Consider the following 11,395-nt stretch of genomic DNA (forward strand, 5'->3'; position numbering starts at 1 on the left):
TTTTGGAAACAGAACAGAAATGAAATCAGAAATGAGAGGACCGCAAAGTTAAGTTAACTAACAGCTTATATGTTTTATTTTTAACTGATTTTGAAGTAGATAGAGTCTTTTCACAAGCAAGTATGAGAACTTAAATTATTGCATTGAAAAGGCTAGCAGTTATATGAAAAACAGCTGTTACCAAAAAAACTACACACAATGGAAACAGGAAAAGGAAACAATTCACTGACATGAATAAACAGGAAACAAAAAAGCATGACATTGAAAGTTCAGTAGGCCTGAAATATGAGAGGGAAGAAAGATAATACAGTAAATACTAACAAGTTAGCTACTACATAAAATTGAAAAAATCATTTTAAAAGGAAAAAGTTACCTAAACAGTAATAATGTAGCTCACAAGCGGAGTATGGGCTGGAAAGTTCTTTTTCTAAGTCAAGTAAAATATAGATCAGCATGATAATGCATGCTGCATGTGTGAGAAGAATTTAATTTCAAAGTATCGCTGTTTTCCATACAAATAACACAGTGTGTTCCTAACCTCTTGGAACAAAATAGGATAGGTGCTGGAGCAGTCCAAATAGAGAACTTTGAGATACAAAACAAAAGGTCAGAAATCTGGCAGGCACAACATTTGGAGGCTGTGGGAGGGGGGGGGGGGGGGAATGAGGAGGGGAAAACAGGGATCAGAAAGGAGAGGGGCATAGAATGGGAAAAGACAGGTGGGTGTGTGGCATAGAGCTGCGCACAATGAGAGTGCGCATGCGACCCTGCTTCCCCTGCTGGAACACATGTCTTTGGTTGTATGAAGAATAATGTGGACGCTACATGATAGTGTTCTAGTACATCTCTGCCATTCAGTGTGGAGACATCCCAACAACATCGACACTGGATGATGATTTGGTCTAGGTGTCAAATGACATGGCCTACCTGTTTGTTGGACCTCAACCCTTTCAATTTCTACCTGTGAGTGCATCTGAAAAAGCTGTGTATGCAGAGTTCATCCTGCAAGTGCAGATTATTGTTAAAGAGAATGAGTCCATCTTAACCAACAGTACACAGGCAGCCAATGTATTTAACAATCACTTCTTAAGTGTAGGAGAAAAAATTGTTGAGAATAGTTCAAAAGAAAAAGCCAGGCAGTACATGGAAGAGTCAGTTTTGAAAATTTTTTGTCAGATTAAGTTTCATGTAACAACCTCTTGTGAAATAAGGAAAATTATTAAATCTTTGAAAAATAAATGTTCTGTTGCAGTAGATGACATCTCTAACAAGTTATTAAAACAATGTGGAGCAATTACAGCTGATGTTTTGAGTCACATATGTAATGCATTACTGAATCAGGGTATTTTTCCAGACAGGTTAAAATACGCTATTGTCAGGTCTCTCTACAAAACGGGGGAAACCACAGATGTCAATAATTACCGGCCAGTATCCTTGCTTACAGCATTTTCAAAAATCTTTGAGAAAGTAATGTACTCAAGAGTGGTTAGCCATCTCAACAGTAATGGGATACTTAGTAAATAACAGTTCAGATTTCAGAAATGCTGTTCCACTGAGACAGCAATATACAATTTCACTGAGTCTTTAGACAGTAAAATGTCACCAGTAGGAATAATCTGTGACTTATCCAAAGCATTTGATTGTGTGAACCATGAGATTGTGTTAGAGAAATTACAATTCTATGGTATAAATGGAACAGCATATGAGTGGTTTAAGTCATATCTACAGAACAGGAAGCAAAAAGTCTCTTTATATGCTTCAAGTGATTCAATAAAGTTTGCCACTTCATCTAACTGGGGTGAAATTACATTAGGTGTTCCACAAGGTTCGATCATGGGTCCCCTCCTGTTCTTGATATATGTGAATGACCTCCCTTCTTATGTGAAACAAGATGCTGAACTGACACTGTTTGCTGATGATACAAGCATAATTATTAATCCAGTAAAAGAAAGTCCAATAGAAAATGATACAAATAAGGTCTTTGGAAAAGTTATTAATTGGTTTTCTGTGAATGGGCTTGCTCTGAACTTTGAAAAAACACAGTACATCCAATTTTCTGCTGCAAAAAGTATAAATCCTTCAATAAACATAACACATCAAAAGAAGTCAGTAGCCATGGTAGAGCATACTAAGTTTTTGGGTGTACATATAGATGAGAATCTCGATTGGAAAAGTCATATTTTGGATCTCCTAAAGTGACTAGGTCCAGCAATTTTTGCAATCAGAATAATTGCCAATTTTGAGGATGTAGAAATTAGTAAGCTAACATACTTCGCATACTTCCACTCTCTGATGTCATACGGAATAATATTCTGGGGCAACTCAACACCAGGCAAAAGGTATTCACTGCTCAAATGAAACTAGTTAGAATTATGTGTGGGGTTCATAGTCGCACATCTTGTAGGCATCTGTTTAAAAGGTTAGGAATTCTTACAATTGCTTCACAGTACGTTTACTCAGTAATGAAATTTTTTCTCAACAACATGGACCAGTTTAAAATCAACAGCGACATTCATGATTACAACACCAGAAAAAAGAAAGACCTGCACTATCCTCCTTTACTTAACCTATCTTTGGCACAGAAAGAGGTGAAATATGCTGCTACGAAATTTTTGATAAATTACCAGATGAAACAAAATGTTTGACAGTCAGCAGTAATAGTTTCATAAACAAATTGAAATCATACCTCCTGGACAACTCCTTCTATACCATATATGAATTCTTGAATATGAGTAAATAAACCTGGAGATATAATATATGCATTTTGTGCCATTTAAGGGAATGGGATAGATAATAGAAATATTTGGGTATAGCACTATAATGTAAAAAAAAAAAAAAAACCTTGTTTCCTGTGAACATTTCTTGTGCATTTGACACGTTCCACATCATAACGGTTTTTCCATGTTATTTATCACTGGAACACGTAACTAACTAACTGACACTGAAACAACATATTCATACTGCCAGTGATGCCATTCAGTTGCAGGATGGCACATTTCAACATGTGAGAGAACAAATCTAGCCTTTGTTAATCCTGCTGATTATAATTTATTGGGCATCAGATGTTTTCTCATTGATAACTACAAAGACCACTGACAGAAGGAGAAAAATCACATATTAAACAATGACTAAGCAGATATTACCAACAAATAGCTAAAATGCAGAATTTTGCTAGTATGAATTTAATGCAAATCAACTATGAATAGACACAGGATTTTTGTGCTAATCAATACTAAAATGACATATATGTTATTCCAAACACACAAGAAATGCAAATTGCTGAAATAATCCAATTTAATAATAACACGAACTACTAGTTTTTGGACAGCATGATGCTTTTGACTTTATAGATCCCAATTACATTAGCAGCTAATATCGAGGACTAAGTGACAATGTAAACAAGAAAAGAGGCTCAGTTTGGCATAAATAAATACTGAGTATTAATTATCATGGGCAGGATCTCTAGAGGATTAAGGGGTTGGACTAAAATGTGAAAACAGAGGCTGCATTTACTATTTAATTCCTGTATTTACCCATTTTTCATTCTCTATTATAGTAAACACAAATTTCTTTACTCAATTTATATGAATAAACACTACATGGTATGCTGAACACTGACAATAAACAGACCAAATTAAAACATTAAGTTCAATTCATGGAGTATACACAATGGGTCAACTATTAAGGAGAATATCTATCAATTGATGAAAACATAGTGTGCTCTAACAAAGACAGCATCTCAAGTAAAATCTGTGAGCAAAATATCTCTTTTAAAATGAAAACTAGTGTGAGACAGGGGGATGAGTTAGCACTTTTGCTGTTAAATTGTGATTTAGGAAAAAAATATTAAGTATTGTGAAACTTCCTGGCAGATTAAAACTGAGACTCGAACTCGGGACCTTTGCCTTTAGCGGGCAAATGCTCTACCAGTATTGTATCCCCACAAGCTAGCAATGATGATATCCTACCGCCAAGCAGCAATACAGAGGGGGAATTGACTAGTTTGTGTGGGTGCCTCCTGCCTGGCTTGGATAGATGTGATAGGTTTTTGAAAAATAAAAATTTTTCTCTTTGTTGAAATATGGTATCTAGCTTGGATACTGGGCAGCCACCCACAGCCTCATACCTTCACTGTGGGATGCTGACATGTCAAGAATTCTCATGGGGAGGGGTGCTGAACAAGGGACACTTTCAGTGAAGGAGGTGTCACACGGTGCCATGGGGCAGACATGCAAGGGTCTGCATGGATACATGGCTCTCTCTTGCTCACCAGTGCTTTTAGCACTAAGACACACCTTTTCTGCTATCCCATGCCTCCATTTACACTTTGCACTTAGTGATTATTTCTCCCCTTCTCTAGGCAGTAATGTATACCCACTTTTGGAAATAAACCTCTTCAGGGGCCATTTTTTTTTTTTGTTTTTTTTTTTTTTTTTTTTTTTTTTTTTGTGGTTAACCTTTCGATCTTTTTCTGTTAATTCAACCATCTTGGATGCCTACTCCCACATCTCTCATGCCTCCTTGCACAATTATGGAGTCAGATACGTGGGATTCACTTCATAATCTGAACTGGAATAGTGGTCCTTTTAGGTTGAATGTCACCAGTACCTCACATGTTGGTAATTGGCAAGCAACTGGCACAACTTCTGGTGCAGCCTGTGGCCACCACTGGATTGAGTTACACCAGGGCTGTGAAGCATACTGACTCTATCCTCAACACGCTGTGTGTATCTCCAGGATAGCACATCCAGCACACATGCATGCATGAGCTCCCCATTTTGCTATGTGTGAGCCAACCTGACTCATGCCGTACTCGTTGCTACCTCCAGCCATGCTGAAATCTAGCTGGCCACTTCCTCACCACTGCCCAGGATCTGTTCATCTCAATGCTGGTTGCTGCCTGCCTGTTGCCTAATGCTGAGCCATGTTAGACGACCTTGCTGCCATTGCCGTGAGGATTCTTGACTCCACCACTGTTTCCGTATCACTGCTGTCCGCAGGCTGTCCAATCCAATGTGACACACCACTGCCACCATCGTCACTGTTGCCTTCATATGCAAGTATGTGAGTATCACTCTGCTTTGACATACTCTCAGCAATCTGCTTGTGAATGTACAAGCCACCTAGCAGCCAGGAGGCAAAGAGAATCTTTGCACTCTAGGGTTTGTTTTATTTCCTGTGCTATTTTGAGTCAGTATTGTTAACTGTAGCCCCCCCCCCCTTTCTTTTGTAACCATGACTCATACACACTATCAGAACAATAATACTTCTGAAACTGAGGAAGAAGACTTTGTTGGGTCCTTGCAATAAAACTTAACAACCTGCTCATCAAAAATATGGGATTAGAAGAACAGAATGTTAATTTGCAAAGCCAAGCCCATCCACAGGAGGTATATTTCAATGTTGAAGCTACCCTTGGTGAAGCTAGAGGAGTCAAAACCAGCTCGGCTACTACCCTGCCTACCAGTGCAAATAGTTTTTCTGCAGTTAATTTTATTTCCCTTCTTGGCAAAACTCAAAGACAATGTGAAAAACTTTTTGCAAAAGTCCACAATGTGGTTCACATCTGCACTTGGCCTGACACTTTTCTGTTGAATGTGGCATGATTTAAGTTAATCAGGGATGCATGCATCTATGTAGAGTCAGTTGACACATTGAAAAATGGCAAAAGATTTTAATCCTTGGCAAAAGGCTTAATAGAGCAGTATGCTGATAAGCAGGGTGATAGTTACTACTGCAAGAAGCTGTTCACCCTCGTTTAAAGATCACAAGAAGATCTCTGTTAGTTTGTGAACTGGATAAAGGCTACCTCATGCAACACTTTTAGCCTTTCTCAGGATACAAACTGCAATGATGTACTCCTTGAAGGATCTGATGCCAACAAAACTGATATTTTCACCTGTGGTATGAACCCACAAAATGGTAGAGAAGTGATGTTAGCCTCCACCACCTCACTTTATGAAGCAGTAAACCTGACTTTGTTATATGAAGAAGCTGGATGCTTTGTTGCTGCCCCAGAACTTAGCAGTGAGCTGTGCCATGTGCCTACTGATGAATCAGTTTGTGGCCAATGCAAGCTCACTGGTCACACAGCTGATACATCTATAGCACTGCACTGTGCCAACTGGCAGGAAATGGGGCATTTAAGAATGCACTGTTCACAGTACTGAAATAGATCATTTTGTGGTCAAGACAGTCATCACTGTGGCCGTGAAAATGTGATTTTTAATCAGGGATATAGCAAGGGGCAGGCTCATTCACACAATCCCACCCCCAGTACAGCCAGTTAACCTTGCAAATTACAGAGGTTAAGTAGGTGGCAAACAGGATTATGAGAAATGCAAAGAAAACCAGTCTGAATTTTAGTGTACATGGGCACCCAGATAAGCCTGGTGTTTCTTTCTCCCAGCAACAAGCAGCCATTAAAACTGCCCTAGTGTCACCATAGTGGTTTTGATACTGAAGTTATAAATCCTGCAGGTGTGTGTTCAGTTGCAAACAAAGCATTCCGTTGCAAATCAGTTACACCACCTATTAATTTGAGATGGAAGAGATTAGACAGAGAAGGCTTGATTCTGAAGTCATACTGGGAAATGATTTACTGAGCCAACATGAAGACTTGATTGATTTCCAGTCACACACTGTCAAAATTGGTGGAGCAATAATTCACTATTTTGGTGGTGACAGCACCTCACAGTCATGAGAAAGTCTCAGGAAGGGGACCATTCCCTTAAATTCTGACACAGTGCATATCTCGATGTTGAAAGCATCCAGCTCTGTAATGATAACTGGTGGTACCAGAAAAGTTCTGGTTGACTGTCAAAATGCAGGAGCCTAAGTGGACTGTTTTTATGACTGAACTGTTCACTCAGAATTATGTCCTTGATAGAATGCAAGTACATGTGAAATAAAGCCTGGGTAGAGCAGAAACCATGGCAGAGAAAATACAAATTCCTGTGTGTTTAGATAATTTTGGAACTTGAGGTGTAACAATACCAAAGACAATTATATTTGCCAGCATGCAAGAATATCCACAAATAGAGAATCTGTTTCTGCAAGGCAGGATAAGAAAAGAGCAAAATAATTGCCAGTCCAAGAAGTGTACACAAACATGCCACACTTGAAGGAACAGTTGCAGAATAAGTTGTTCCATTTAACTGACTCTGAACAAAGGTTGTTATACCAGGTTTTAGAGGAGTATTGGCAGTTATTCAAAGAGAGGCAATACTACTGCTACTGATCTTGTATAGCATGAGATCCCTACTGGAAATGCAAGGTCAGTTACCCAGAAACCACACAAAATTCCATATCAACTATAGTTCATTGTGGAAGAAACTGTGGTGTCATCCAAAGAGCGGGGTGCCAAAGCAAGACTGGTACCTCACAACAGAATCACAAGAGAGGATAGTTGCTGACAGCTACAGCAACAAATAAGTGATGCTGGTGTAGCCATGCCCAGAAGAGTTTCAATACACTGCTGTTTCCACTCTCCTACTTATGGCCAACCATAGTACCACTCAGCCAAGCCCGTGACCATCAGTGAAGATGACAGCATTGTCTTCCTACTGCACCAGCAGTGCAAACATTGAATTATTCAGATCTCTACATAGAAGTTATTGTCAATTATACTTTGAGTGAAGGGACTTGTATCTTGTCAGCATCAAGTGCTATGTTAATGTTCAGTGACAATTATAAATACTCATGACATACCTGTGGGAATGGATGGTACAGAGTTAAGTAACTCATCTTCTTTATGTTATAATAAAGTACTCTAATATTTTATGTATTATAATATCCACTTGAACTCCTCGTAGTGAAACAAAAAGGACCCACTACTGTACCAATGAGTGTATTTTTGTCCCCAACAACAACTTGATGTAGGAATTATTTAACCATCAGCCAGCACCTGGTTGAGTTTGACTGCTGCTGCTGGGGGTGGGGGGGGGGAGGGGGGGGCGGAACAAGGTCACCACATCTGATACCTATTCACTGCTGCATATTCATGAAACATAGGACAGGTTAAGAAACAGTAAGTTTTTCACTACTCCTCATATGTCATATGTGCTCAGGCTACCAACAGATCCCAGTAGTCCCTCAGGACTGTCCTACACAGTCCAGTCACATTAATGCAATCACCACCTGCATTCGATATCAACCTGCAATAACCACTCACAGATGGCAAGCAGCAGCACTAGCAATAAAGTTTGTTGTGGGGATACAGAGAACAGTGAAGCTGGTGTCATAATGCGGAAACGTAGCAATTTACCAGATGTCCTAAAGGGTATGATCATTGGCTTTCGGGCCAAGGATGGAAACATTTCCAAAACAACTAAGCTGGAAACTGATCCTGCGCTTCTGTAATTACAGTACACTGTGCATGGCAAAATGGCACTATCCAAAACTGACACCAAGACAACTGTGGGGCACCACTGGCCCTACATGATAGGGGTGAATGATGCCTGCAGAGATGTGTACGGGCGAATAGACATACAACTGTTGAACAACTAACCACCCAGATGAACCAAGGGGATACCAACAGTGTCTCCTCAATGACCTTTCAGCAAATGTTGTGGCATATGGGTTTCCACATTAGGCACCTGGTTCATGCATCCATACTGGCTGCTTTCATTGGTGACGAAGGTGGAATTTGCACACCAGTACCACAACTGGACATCCACTGAGTGATGAGAGATGGCCTTCTCAGATGAATCACATTTTGTGCTCTATCAGACAGATGTCATTGGCATGTACTGTATCAGACATCTGAAAGTAAACACCCTGCAACAGCTGCTGGAAGAATTCAAGTTGGAGGAGCAGGCATTATGGTCTTGGAAATGTTTTTTGTGGATTCCTTGAGTGATTTCATCATTCTGGAAAGCACAGTGGACCGAAACAACTATGTTTCTATCCTTGGGGACAATGTCCAGCCCCACATGCTGTTTATTTTTCCTCGGTATGGCAGCATCTACCAGCAGGACAATGGAACGTGTCACAGCCTGCAGTGTATATACATGGTTTGAAGAGTATCAGGATGAGTTTACTGTACTCCCCTGACCACCAACTCCTTGGATTTAAACCCAATCAAGATTCTGTGGGACCACCTCAGGTGGGCCATTCACGCCAGGGATCCTCAACTGAGAAACATAGTGCAGCTGGCCATGGCACTGTAGTCAGCACAGCTCCAAATTCCTCTTGGTACCTTCCAGAACTTTGCTGATTCCCTTCCTGCTCATCTCACAGCAGTTCACACAGTGAAAGGTGGTTATTCAAGCTTTTGACAAGTGGCACATTAATGTGACGGGACAATACAAAACAGCTTCATTGTACCTTCTGGCTTGTACATGTTTTATGGATGCCATTTGGTTTGAAGAATACACCTGCCACATTTCAAAGGTTTGCTGATTTGTTATTAATAAGTCTCAAACCCACTACCTGTCTGATTTATGTGGATGATATCATCATTTTCTCTAGAAATACTGAAGAACTTGCAAATTGATTGAAAAACAAATTGATGAGGTTAAAGAATGCCCTTATACATTTGAAATTAGAGAAGTGCTCTTTTGCAGAGTCACAAGTCCAGTACTTGGGGCACATTATCAGCTCTGGTGGGGTAAAATTAGACCCACAATTGGAGGGGAGCCATGGATAACTTCTTTTCCCCAACCAATGTAAAAGAATTATAAAGCTTTTTGTGATTAAGAAATTATTATCATCATTTCGCAAGGGATTATACCATTACAGTCAAGGCTATTAAAGAAAGGAGTAACTTTCAAATGGTCTGCATAATGTGATACTACCATGCAAAATGTTTAAGAAGTTTTTATAAGTTTATCTCTATTGATAAATCATAACTTTGAAAAACGATTTATACACTTCTGTGATGCCTCAGTCTTTACTGCTGGTATTCTTTTGAACCAATAGCACCACAGCAAAGGAAAATCTATTGATTATGACACAAGCACTTGGGTTCCTGTTCTGACAGCTGGGTCCAAGGGTGACAGTGGTAAGACTTACGCCACGCGCATGTGCTCACAATTGAGGTTTACAACCAGGGCAGTTAACGGTGAGGCATAGATTAAAGGACTGGTTTGTGTAACATATGAAGTAATGATAAAACTTTCCATAAGTGATGCAGTAATGGAGCAGGTAACCTCTATTCACTCTCTCTCAATACAAATATCCAAAATGGCTCAAAATAAAGTATATACAACAGTTTGTATGGCACAAGCAGATGGCATTTAATTGAGTGACATCAATTATATTTAAGATTAATGGCATTTCACTAAAGCATTTAGACTACTTTATAGGATTCATAAAGATTCTTGTCACACAACCATAGCACATAAGGATGCCTAGATCAGAGAGTGTATCTAAGCCATGCCTGTGGTGGTGGATTCCATTTCTTCTTCGTTGCACTGTTCTGACAGCAGGTGGCTTGTCTCTAGGTGGATCAATCAAAGCAACAAGCTGTGGTGGCACAGCATTCCCTGGATATGGTTTTAACCTACTAAAGGGCGCTATCACAGGAGGATCTGGTAGTTGTATTTCTGCATTAACAGGGGGTCACATGTGTAACTTGAAAAGGGTCTTCAAAAGTTGAAGTAAGCTTTTTAGTTTGCCTTTCTTAACTGCACGATTGTGCAATAGCACTGAATTGCCTGACTGTTATGGAGGCAGTGCTGCTCTTTCATTTTTCATCTGTAGTTGCCTGGCTGTAGCCTTAATGTTGTTACATCAGGCTTGCCACCAGAGGCTTTAAGTCTGTGTGCTAAACTCCTGAGTGTCTTTTAATTCTGCTATTAGTACTTCAGTAGCTTGCACTACTTGAACCTTTCTACTAAAGGTATCTGCATTCTGGTGCATTTTCCAGTTTTATGATATACAGGGTGATTGTAAGTAAAGTTAAACTTTCAAAACACTGTAGAAATAACACCACTGGTCAGAATGGCATCAAATTGCAACAGAATATTATCGGAGAATGGGGAAAACATATAGCAGGAAAAAAATAGCACGAAAATTGATCAATAGATGGCACTGTATGTGTCAGAATACATAAATGAAAACACCTGTCATGTGCACGACCCATTGAAGTTGGTATAAACACGCCGGGTACACTGATTTTCCTCCTTTCATGTCTGCAATGTTCACCATGACTGTCTCAATGTGGGATCTCACTCTGCTTGTAAAGCTGTATTAACAGAATGATGACTGTGCACACGTTGCTCTGCAGAAGTTCTGGGCACTGAAGGGTTTGAAAAAAGGCACTGGTCTGATGACTGCTGTGGGTCTGGAGAAAACGATTCAGAAATTCGAAAAGACAGGTTCTTTTGGTGTGCAACCTGGTAGAGGGAGGAAACGAATTGATTCAACGTCAGTAGAAGCTGTGGCCACAGCA

The sequence above is a fragment of the Schistocerca piceifrons genome, chromosome X, assembly GCF_021461385.2.
Source record: "Schistocerca piceifrons isolate TAMUIC-IGC-003096 chromosome X, iqSchPice1.1, whole genome shotgun sequence".
Taxonomy (NCBI): domain Eukaryota; kingdom Metazoa; phylum Arthropoda; class Insecta; order Orthoptera; family Acrididae; genus Schistocerca; species Schistocerca piceifrons.